The 11,953-nt window shown below is 37.1% G+C and overlaps 1 long non-coding RNA gene and 1 other non-coding gene across 2 annotated transcripts; one reads left to right on the top strand and one right to left on the bottom strand.

Moving 5' to 3' along the window:
* Positions 1–4,408: 4,408 nt before the first annotated feature.
* Positions 4,409–4,515, bottom strand: LOC117280173 (small nucleolar RNA R71). The gene has a single exon (XR_004510659.1). It is a non-coding gene; the product is annotated as a small nucleolar RNA R71 (small nucleolar RNA).
* A 3,981-nt stretch (positions 4,516–8,496) lies between these two features.
* LOC138900643 (uncharacterized) lies at positions 8,497–11,215 on the top strand. Its single transcript, XR_011411760.1, has 4 exons — positions 8,497–8,961; positions 10,034–10,272; positions 10,388–10,494; positions 10,804–11,215. It is a non-coding gene; the product is annotated as an uncharacterized lncRNA (long non-coding RNA).
* The last annotated feature ends 738 nt before the right edge of the window (positions 11,216–11,953 follow it).

Raw genomic sequence — 11,953 nt, 5'->3', positions numbered from 1 at the left:
CGAAGTAGATGTCGAGGGTGAACCTAGGTGCTTCGATGTTGTTCACGAAGTGTCGGAGGAGGATTACGATCCTCCAGAAGGATGTGTGAATCTGCCCAAGGCAGACCTCGTAGAATTCGAGGACTATGGGGTCCATCGGGGCGAACATGAAGGGATAAGTGTAAACACTTTAGTACCCCTCCACGTGAGTGGTAATGTCGTCGTTGGGACTAGGGACGACCACCTCCTTGCTTTCCTAGTTACAGTCCACCCGGACTATGGGTAGTGTTTCCTCAGTAACGGAGCATATGTACCTACATGCTCCATCGCCTCGGTCCTGTTGACTAGAGGCCTTCTCGACGTTAAAATCTTTCCCGATAGAGTAGCCCCCAGGTACGAAGCTCTTCAAGGGGGGCTCCTGAGCCTCCTCGGGAATGGTCACCTCGGCGTCTCTGGCCGGGTTGGAAGATGAAGGAGCAGTTTGCTAAGGCACAGATTTGGAAGTTTTTGCCATCGGGATCTGAGAAATATGAATGTCTGAAGGAAAAATATGAAGCTTTGAAGAAAGAATATGAAGATTTGAAGAAGGGATGAAGATATGAAGGTCTGGGAGATCCAAAGAGAATGTATGAAGATTGAGGATAAAGATAGGAAGGTCTAAGGAGTAATGATGAAGATTTGAAGGAGTTAAAGGCAAGTGGAGAATTCTAGGGTAAATTCTGGAATCGTAAAGTAGAGAAGTAAAAAAGGTTCGGAGATTTTATAGAGGAAGAACAATCAATGCGTGACGTTTCACATTTGAGGATAGTCAACCAGCGACCGACACATGTCCGAAGTCAGAACGACGCGACTGATGGGGCATTTCGTTGACCTGTTATCTCGGTTGTAACGTACGGAGGAAGGAACCGAGGTCTATCTATTGCTTCCCGTCATTTCGGTAAACTTACTCTCTAGAAAAGGAGGGGATTATCTGTGTACGGGTAAAATTGGGGGGCGATGTCTGCCCTGATTTCCCGATGAGAGAACGGACAGAGAGCATGGATCCACGGGATTGTAATCGAGGTTGGAGACCCTTCGTATCGAGACCCAGGAAGAGATGTGTCCGTTATCGGATGTGGTAAAACAACGCACCCGAGGCCAAGTATAAGTGATAGACCTCGAGAGACACGGTGAACGGTTGTGCACGATGGATAGAGGGCCGTGATACTCGCCCTCAACCGGATATCGCGGCGCGAATTTCACTCGATGTCGATCGTGGATCAACAATTACCAGAAAAAAAAGATTTTTATCTTTTTTAGACTTCTACTAGGACTGAAACTCTCCTACTATGTTAATGGGAGATTTTTCATTTCTTCTGAGATATTGTAACACGCGGTCCAAGGCAATAAAAGTTTATTTTTATCTTTTAGCTACTATTAAGAATTTTGCTCACTTGTATTGTTCTTCATTCACAACTGGGTTCGAACCGAGGGTCCAATCGAGGGCGAGATCGTTGTTCAACCTAGGATCAGACTTGGTCATAACATTGCGATTGATTTGATCGTTTATTTCGTCTTTAATTCATTTATCTGTTATTCTTAATTATTCGTGTTGAATTAAACTACATATCATTTAAATCACAAATAAATTTAATTGTTACCTTTTGGGGTAAACAAGTGTGTCAAGTGAGACTAAATTATAAGACCATAAAAGAGCTCTACACAATAACATATAATATTGGACTTGATACGAAGCATTATAGATATGTTACTTCGTATTTTGTAATATATTGTCTTCAGCACAAACTACCAAATCCTAAATAATTAGATTCTTTTTTAACAGGTAAGTTTCTTTAAAATAAGGGTGCATTGTACAAGTTTTGATTATATAGTAACAAAAAATACAGCGGAAAGAATTAATGACAGTAGTAGATATAGTACAAAGACTGGGTCTCGATATGTTTTACACGTGAGTGAAATAAAATAGCATTCATTCAATTATTACAAGCAATAATTCATGTTTCTTTTTTTTGGCTACAAGACAATTTCATGGGGTTGGTGAGCTTGTCATTTTAATTGGGGGATATGATGGGAAGGAAATGTGTACCACTATAATGCACTATTGAAATATAGACCCCCGAAGAGGGATTTATTGGCTCGATCAATATATGTTTACATTGAGAAGGTTGTTTAAAGGGAACAAAGACTGTCAAGGTGCAAATATATTCCCTTCTTTTAACTCAATTCGATAACGTTGGGCCAATAGCAATACTTCACTTGAATTTGCTCATTACGTCAAAGTGCTTCAGCAAAATGATCAGGCTTCTTAGTCATTGGGATCGGCATTGTGAACAGATTCGCTACCAAAAGTTATATATATTTAGGGTGTGTTTGATACGAACGAAAATATTCTTCTTGAAAAATATTATTTTGGAAAATAAGTAGTTTTATCACTTATATTTTCATATTTGGTTGGTGAGTGAAAAATTTTTTTGAAAAATATTTTTTCGTGTGTGATTAGTGAATAGATTTTTTTTATAAAAATAATATGTAATTTAGGCAACCACTATGTGAGAAAAAATGGGTAAGGGAGTGAAGGGCAGGGGGTAGAGGAGGGGTGGGGTAAGGTGGGGTGGGATAGTAGGGGTGGTGAATAGAGTGTGGAAGATTGAAAAAGAATATTGAAAAATATTTTCCCTCCTATAGGTAAAGAAAAAAATTTCCTTCAATTAGAAGAAAATAAGTTCATAAGGAATTGACGTAGACCTAAAGAATGATTGCAGATAGATTGCTTATACTATACATAAAAAATATGTATTGAGATTTGATAAGAGATCTTTAGGATTTTCCTCTTAATTCATTTTATAGTTAGGATCCTATGTACATGTATATATATGTATCACTTCACGGAATAACATATCAAATTGATTCTTTCATACCTTGTCTATTACATAGTATCAAAGCCATATTTGCGGCTTCGCCGGAGTTGTGTATATCTCGCCGTAATTGACCAAAACTTTCCGGCAAACACGTGGAGGCACGTGTGTGGTCCATTCTCTGTCCATCTTTATTCTCTAAGATTACCTTGATATTTTCGGTCAATTGGTGGTTGTCTTTTGATCACAAAACCTCGTTTTCGTGAAAAACAATCTCGGACCAGATTGTATTACAACCAATATTGGTCAAGTTTGAGTTCTTCTACTGTTTGATTTGTCTATGGGGTTCTGAAGTATTTTGTGGGACAATATACTTGCATCTAATTTTGCTTGTTTTGTGAGTTGGTATTTGTTGGGTTGGTATTACGTTTATGTTAAGTCCTTTTCTTGCCAGAAACATTATTTTGGTCTCTTTAATTACACTATTGGCCATTGAAAGAATCTGTTTGCTTAAAGATGGGGGATAACAAGACTACCGTGACTGACATTGTTCCTACTATGTCCAAAATTACAGAGCATATATTAAATGGTTCTAATTATTTAGAATAAAGTAAGACTATTAGGGTTTATTTGCGTAGTGTTGAGAAAGATGGCCATTTAGTTCAAGACCCCTACAGATGGAACTAAAAAAAACATGGATGAGAGATGATGCACGATTATTTTTACAAATTAAAAATTCTATTGATAGTACAGTTGTTGGTTTGACTACTCATTGTGAATATCAAAGAATTAATGGACTATTTGGAGTTTTTATATTATGGCAAAAGAAATATTAATATTTGGCTTAAAGTATGTGTATTTATATGCATATCGTCTCATATTTTACTCACATTTCGTGAATTTTGTATGTGTAATATAATACTTTATTCTCATTCGTGGTACTTTTATGTGTAGGAGTTACCTGGAAGCATTGTGGAACCCGCATCACTTGCGTGATAGGCGGGAATACTCAGAATCAAGTCTAATGATTTTTATTGGTTGCTCTACTCTCAGGAACTTTGTTTGAATGCGAAGAATCAGGAGCTAAGATAGACTTCAAGGCTTTGACCTCGAACTTGAGAGAACATTTCAGAGGAGGTTGAGAGAAGCAAGGGACACAGATAATCTTCAGGAACTTGTTCAACAACCTGTGGACATGGCAGACGAGCAACATATGGCGGTTCAGGAGGTGGCGATGCCTATCATTGCTAATGTCGCCTCCATCATCGTGAAGTCCAAAATCACTAGGCACATTGAGCTAAAATAGAGCATGATCTAGCTGCTACATGCAAACGGGCAATTTATGGATCTACCACATAAGGATTCTCAGCAACACATTCTGAACTTCTTGGAGATTAGTGATACTTATATCACTAATAGAGTCACTCCAGACTATGTGAGACTCACACTGTTTCCGTTCCTCTATTGGGCGAAGCAAAGGGATGGTTAAAAGCGGAACCGGCTAACTCTATTACATCATGGAATGATTTGGCTAGAAAATTTTGGCACGGTTCTTCCCGTCAGGCAAAACTGCAAAGATCAGAAGTAAAATAGTAGCCTTTAAACAGAAGGCTGGTGAGTCCTTATATTCAGCTTAGGAGAGGTTTAAGGGGCTGATTTGGGATTGCCCTCATCACAACCAAACTAATGAAGTGTTGACTCATACCTTCATAGAAGGGCTACACCCAGAGACCAAGATTGTGGTAAACACTGCAACGAGAGGTCAAGTGTTGGAGAAAAGCTTTGATGAGATTTATGCATTGTTGAATAAATTTTCCAAAATTAATCATGACTGGCAAGGAGAGATGGGCAGACACACAGTTCAAAAATTCGCAGGATTCCTCAAGTTGGACGTTATTTCTGCATTATCAGCGTTGGTTGCCACATTGGCCAACCAAGTCAATAAGATGACCCTGGTTATCAATAAGCAGCAAGCTCAGCCAGTGCAACAGGTTCATACATTTTGTGAAGTATGTGGAGAGGGTCACACGAGCGATCTCTGCCCAGCAAATCCAGAGTTTGCATGTTTTGTGGGTAATGAAAATTGAGGCCAGGCAAATCATTATGGCAACACCAATAATCCAAACTGGAAGAACTGCCCAAACTTTTCTTGGGGTGGAAATCAAGATACTCAGAATCAGTACAGGCTACAAGCTCCTCAACAGCAATATAGACCACCACAGTTGATTTCAATAGAACTACCAAGGTGTGGTAGAATTTTTTGCAAGCTAGGCCGATGCATGTGGAACATAACGCTGGTTGCACCTGTGCCCGAGGATTATATCTTCCCACCTTACCTTTGCTTTGATATTTTATATACATCGAGGATTATGCATGAAAATAAGTGCGGGGTGGGAGAATTACTTTCTGTGTAGCGTAACTGTATAAAAATTGTCATTATTTTTCTTTTTATAACTCGTAATAAGTAGTTGTATAGCTTAGAGTAGTAGACAAATATTGAAAAAAAATGAAAATATAGAAATTCAGAAAAAAAACAGAAAAACACTCGAATTTTTCCCGATGATAAATCTCTTGGACAACTTTCTTGAGGGATTAAGGTCCAATTAAAAATACCAAAAAAATTTTCTTTTACTTTTATTAGGATAGTTAAGTAGTAATTCCCTTGATTTTTCTTTGAGCACCGATTCTTTTCTAAGGGTATAGCTTGAACCGGATATTTTAATTTTATCTTTTTACGAGTAGGATAAGAAAAAAACTGAGTTGTTCTAGATGCATGTTGACATGTTTGGTGCTGACACATTTAGGCTATGATATGCGCTCTGTCTTCCTGTTGCATTTGATTTGAATTGTGATGCTTAAATGAAATAAATAGCCTACTCTGTGATGTCTTTTCTCAGTTGCTTGACTTGTATGTCATCTAGTGCATTCTTGATTAAAATTTTCAACTATATGTGCTTGCTTGACTTGAGAGTTTAACAGAACCGTCTTGATTGAATCATGTGCAATGTGTGTGTGAGGATTTGTGATATTCTGTGCTATCCTGTAGAGTCTAGAACTTGGCCGGTGTGTTAATCGAAGCAAAATCATTAAGTGGTGCTAGTCTAGGAGATGATGTAGACAGTTCTTTGCTTGATCATAGATGTGCTTGTCACTTACAAATAAAACGTTTCTGTTGTTAGCCCTTTGAGCCTGTAGTCCTTTTCCTTGGCACCCACATTACAAGCGCTATCCCTATTTTTGTTCTTAACTTAAGCTTGTTGAACCTTTACCTCTGAAGGCACTTAGGCGCTAAAAGAAGTAAGGTAAGATAATGGGATGTAGCTTTAGAGTGGTACCATGAAAGGGACCACAATGTGCTCTAAAGTTATAAAAAAGGCCGCTAGCCGATGAATCTTAATGTAAGAAGTGTGTATAGAAAAAGAAAAAAAATGAGAAGAAGAAAAGAAAAAAAAAATACAAGGAAAGAAATATGAATTATATTGATGTTCAAAAAGAAAAAAAACACACATCCTAATCTTCCTAATTCGTGCTAGTGGGGATATAGAAGTGCTGAATTGAAAAAAGGCTATGTTGTGTATGGGTGGTGGCAAAATGAATTGATTGAGAAGAATATATGTTTGCACGTTGAGTGTAGTATATTAAAGTGCTTAGGAGGGTTAGTCACTATTCCTAAATTTATCCTACCCGTCCCTTAGCCTACATTACAAACTGACAATACCTAATTGATCCTAGACTTGGCTAGCTCTATTTAGTAGAGATATACACTACAGGCAAGCCTATGGTACGACCACAGGATGCACATGAATCTCTTTACGAGGGTGAGTGACTCTTATTCAATTATGTGATGTCCTTAAATTATGTTCAAAGTTATACTTGAATGTGTGTACTATATCTATATTCACTCTCTTGTTTGTTGGTTAGGGCATATGATCTCATGACGGATTGGTAATGTTGTTAACTTCTCTTATTGGATGAGTGTGCGAGTTGAGAGTGCTTAGTGGTAACGAGTCGGCTCTTGAGGTAGGGTGATTATGGATAGATTGTTTGAATTAGTTGAATTGAAATGCTTATACTTGGGCATATTTAAAACGGAAAGAATGTGAATTTCTTATGATCATGCTTGATTGCCGGTATCGATCATAGTCAAAGGTAGAGTGTATGATTGATATTGAACTGCTCCTCCGTAGTTGAAGTGTGAGTTATTGGGGTGTAGTCGAGAGTTTCATTTCTCGAGTGCGAGCAAGCGCTTATGTGTGGGGTGTTGATATTTGGCTTAAAGTATGTGTATTTATATGCATATCGCCTCATATTTTACTCACATTTAGTGGATTTTGTATGTGTAATATAATACTTTATTCTCATTTGTGGTATTTTTATGTATAGGAGTCAACCAGAAGTAATGAGGGACGAAATTGCACAATTTGAAGCAAAACGTGAAGAAAGCGAAAAGTCTGCCTAGTCTAGCGCCTAGGCCAGTGCGTCGCGCTACCTGAGGCGCAGAAAACAGACTTGAACTTTTTTTGGGCAATTGCCCAGCGTAGGGTTAGTGCGATGCGCTACCCTAGATGCTGGGTGATGGGGTATTCTCCTACTTTCTGCGGGACAAAGTCTTTTTGGTCCTACACACGCCCAACTCGTATAAAAAGAAGTCTAAACTTATTTTGGAGGGAGAGATGCCACTTTGAGAGAAAAACACAAGCATGAAATACTCGGGAGCAAGGATTCTCGGTTTTTCTTCATCTTTCTTAGTATTTTCAACCATTCAATACTTGTGAAATTGTTTAACATTATCATGAGTGGCTAAAACCCATAAGTTCTAGGGTTGTGATTTAGCCATGAATATTGTTGTTCGAAGTTGACTTTACCTTGATTATAATTCCCTAATATATGGTTGTTTCTTCAATTCTGGGTTTAATTGCTTGATTGTCTGGCCAACAGTTAGGTTCTAATTACTATCTATGCTATGCTTGGGAAAGCTACGTCTAGATTAGAGAAGAATTGAAGAGAGCATGATCTTAACTCTAAGTGGGGTACATATTTGTGGCTAGGATAGGAATATACATAATCATCATGCTTAATTTAACATCGTGATCTTAGTGCGTTCTTGATAGATTGATTCCATGGGAATATATGCGTTAATCTGTTTTGAATAGACAAGTAGTAATTCAGGAGAATAATACAAGAGCAATTACTCGATTAATTGGCAACCATAAGCGAATTGCATGAAAATGAGAGTTAATTAGAATACAGTAGGATTGGTGAATCGATCACAACCTTGGAATGTTTATCTCTACCGAATTCTCAACAACCATTTTCTTCTTGCTTAATTAGTTAATTATTACATTCATTGCTTAGTTATAACCACACAATTCAACTCTGATAGACTTGACTGAATAACCATTTGAGTAAAATTAGCAGATAGTTAACACAAGTCTTTGTGAGTTCGACACTCTACTTATCATTATATTACTTGTTGACAGTATACTTGCGTATATATTTGAGAGCAATAAATATGTCCCGAATTTATGATGTGTGCAGGAAGTTTTATCGTGTTGAAAAGGGGATAAAACTCTCACCTCTTATTTCATGAATATTAAAATCACCTCTGAGGAATTAAATATGCTTTTGTCATTCAATACTAATATTAAGGCGAAACAGACTCAGAGAGAATAAATGGCTATAATAAGTTTTTTAGTTGGTCCCCTTCTGAATTTGAGATAACTAAATCTCACATATTGTCTAGCTCTAAAATTTCATCTCTTAAGTATGTCTTTCGTAGGGTACTATACACAGATAATATGTCATCCGTTCTACAGAATGTCCTTGTTGCTAAAGAAGGAGGAAATGATCTAAGAAGAAGATCTGATTTCAAGGGAAGAAGAAATAAAACTGCAAAATCCGATAAAGATATGTGTCATTATTTCCATGAGCCAGACCATTGGTAGTATAATTGTAAAAAAATTTATAAAATTGAATCAAAATGGAACTCGATCAATAGCTAATGTTGCAGCTGCTCCTAGCCCATCTTCTGATAGAATAGTTCTTGTCTCGATTGAGGAATTAGCTAAATATTCTCAATTTCAGGAATCACTAAAGAAACCCACTTCAGTTGCTGCTGGTGAATCAGGTAAAACATGTCTTGTATCTTCCACAAATAAATGGGTAATTAATTCTGGTCCCACGAATCACATGACAGGTAATCCTAGTACCTTTGCCAGCTTTCGCCCCCACAAATCACCATCTCTTTTAACCATAGCTAATGGGTCAACCTACAATGCTATGGGATCTGGAACAGTTAAACTAAACCCCTCTATTACTCTGTCATTTGTGTTAAGTATATCAAAATTTTCTTTTAAATTAATCTTTGTGAGTAGACTTACCAAATATCTAAATTGTTGTCTCTTATTTTTCCCTGATCATTATTTGTTTCAGGATCTTGTGACGAAATAGATTATTGGTAAAGGACATGTATTTTATAATCTCTACATCCTTGATGAAAGGGTGTTTCGTTCTATTGCCTTCTCTAATATCGTGTCTCTATTTGAAGCACATTCTCGGTTGAGACATCATTCTTTGTCTATTTTGAAGAAGCTTTATTACAGTTCCATAGTGTTTCTTTGTTGGAGTGTGAGTTATGTCAGTTTGCAAAACATCATCGTAGCTCGTTAGGTCCTAAAGTTAATAAACAAGTGGAGTCTACTTTTGAGTTAGTTTATGATGTATGGGGACCATGTCTAGTTGTGTCTAAATTTGGGCTTAAATATTTTGTTACTTTCGTGGATGGTTTTTCTCGGATGACTTGGATTTATTTTATGAAAAATCGATCCGAAGTGTTTCTCACTTTTTTACTTTTTGTGCTGAAATTAAGACTCAATTTCATACTATTGTACGCACACTAAGGAGTGATAATGCTAAAAGAGCATATGTCAGAATCATTTCAGTCTTATATAAGACAATAGGGGATTATTTACCAGTCATATTGTATTGATACACCTTCTCAAAATGGAGTTGATGAGTGAAAGAATATCCATCTACTTGAGATAGCTCGGGCACTTTTATTCTAAATGAAGGTCCCTAAATAATTTTGGCAGATGCAGTCTCTACAGCTTATTTCTTGATTAATCGTATTCCATCTATTGTACTTAGTGGTGGTATACCTTGTAGTGTTCTCTTCCTGAACAAGTCATTATTTCTTGTAGAACAAAAGGTATTTGTAAGAACATGTTATGTTCGAGATATTCGACAATTCATTACCAAGTTGGATTTCAAGGCCTTGAAATGTGTTTTCTTGGGATATTCTCGACTTCAGAAGGAATATGTTGCTACTCTACTGACCTTGAAAAATATCTAGTGTCAACTGATGTGGCATTCTCGGAGATTACACCATTTTTCTATACACCTCATATTTTTACAAGTCAGGAGAAGGAAGAACAATCAGGTGATGTTTCTCTTGCATTTCCCGGTTCTTCTATTGAGCATCAAACGTACATTGTGCCTTCTAAAACTGCTTAATCTGTGCCAACAATACCTCTAATTGTTAAAGTGTACTCTAGGAGACGAGAGATCAATGATACATGTCCTACACCAGTTGCTTCATCATCAGATCCTCCTCTGCCTGATCCTTCAGACAATCTTGACCTTCCTATTGCCCTTCGCAAAGGTATACGTCACTGAAATTTCACGTATTCCGGTGCAAATATTTTTTATGTCCGCTTATCCTTTGTATCTAGTTTTTATGATTTCTTCTTAGACTCCATCTCCATCCCTAAAACAGTCAAAAATGCTTTGAATTACCCTAGATGGTATGATGCAATGCTTGAGAAGATACATTCTTTAGATGAAAATAACACTTGGGATCTAGTTTATTTACCGAAAGAAAATAAATCAGTAGGATTTAAGTGAGTCTTTGCAGTTAAAGTTAATCTAGATGGTTCTGTGGCAAGACTCAAAGCCAAACTTATTGCTACAGGATATGCCCAGACGTATGGGGTGAATTATTCAGACACCTCCTCTCCGGTTGCTAAAATCACTTCTGTCTGCTTATTTATTTCTCTAGCTGCTTCTGAGAATTGACCTTTGCATCATTTGGAAATCAGAAATGTATTCTTTCATGGTGATCTCCATGAAGAAGTATACAAGAAACCATATAATTTTATTGCTCATGGGGAGTATGTGAAAGTATGTCATTTGAAAAAATTCTTGTATGGCTTGAAGTAGAGTCCTCGAGCTTGATTTGGCAAGTTTAGTGAGGTAGTTTAGGTGTTCGAGCTGAAAAAAGTAGATGGGATCACTCAATCATGTATAGGCAGTCGACGGTTGGTACTATCCTCCTTATTGTATATGTCGATGATATTGTTATTATAGAAAGCGATTTTGATGGAGTTTCCTCTCTTAAGTCCTTTCTGCATACTAAATTTCACACAAAGGACTTGGACTCGTTAAAAACTTCTTCGGAGTAAAAGTAAATAGAAGCAAGAAGAAAATTTTTCTGTCTCAAAAGAAGTATATTCTTGACCTGCTTGTAGAAAGTGTGAAGTTAGCAACCAAGCCTTGTAATAGCCCAATGGTTCCAAATGCGCCTTTGATGAAAGATGATGGTGGTTCTTTTGACGATCCAGATAAATATAGGAGATTAGTTGGTAAGTTAAACGATCTTACTGTAACTCGTTCGGGTATTGCTTTTGATGTAACTATTGTTACCCAGCTTATTTTCGCTCCTACGATCAAATATTGGACTGTGCTGGAACAAATTCTATGTTATTTAAAAGGAGCCCATAGACTTGGCATATTATACAACAATCATGGGCATTCTTACATTGAGTATTTTGCATATGCAAATTGGGCTGGATCGAAAACTGATAAAAGGTCTACTACTGGCTATTATATCTTTGTGGGTGGAAACCTAGTATCATGGAGAAGTAAGAAACAAAATATTGTATATCGATTAAATGCAAAATCCAAGTATAGCGCTATGACACACACTACATGTGAGATTATGTAGATACATAACCTTCTCACTGAAATTGGGATAAAGCATACTACACCAACATAACTTTGGCGTGATAATCAAGTCGCTCCTCATATCGCTTCAAATTTAGTGTATTCATTTTATTCGTGAG

This window comes from Nicotiana tomentosiformis, chromosome 10 (assembly GCF_000390325.3).
Source record: "Nicotiana tomentosiformis chromosome 10, ASM39032v3, whole genome shotgun sequence".
Taxonomy (NCBI): Eukaryota; Viridiplantae; Streptophyta; class Magnoliopsida; order Solanales; family Solanaceae; genus Nicotiana; species Nicotiana tomentosiformis.
The sequence above is the reverse complement of the archived record's forward strand: the minus strand, read 5'-3'. Positions and strand labels throughout refer to the sequence as shown.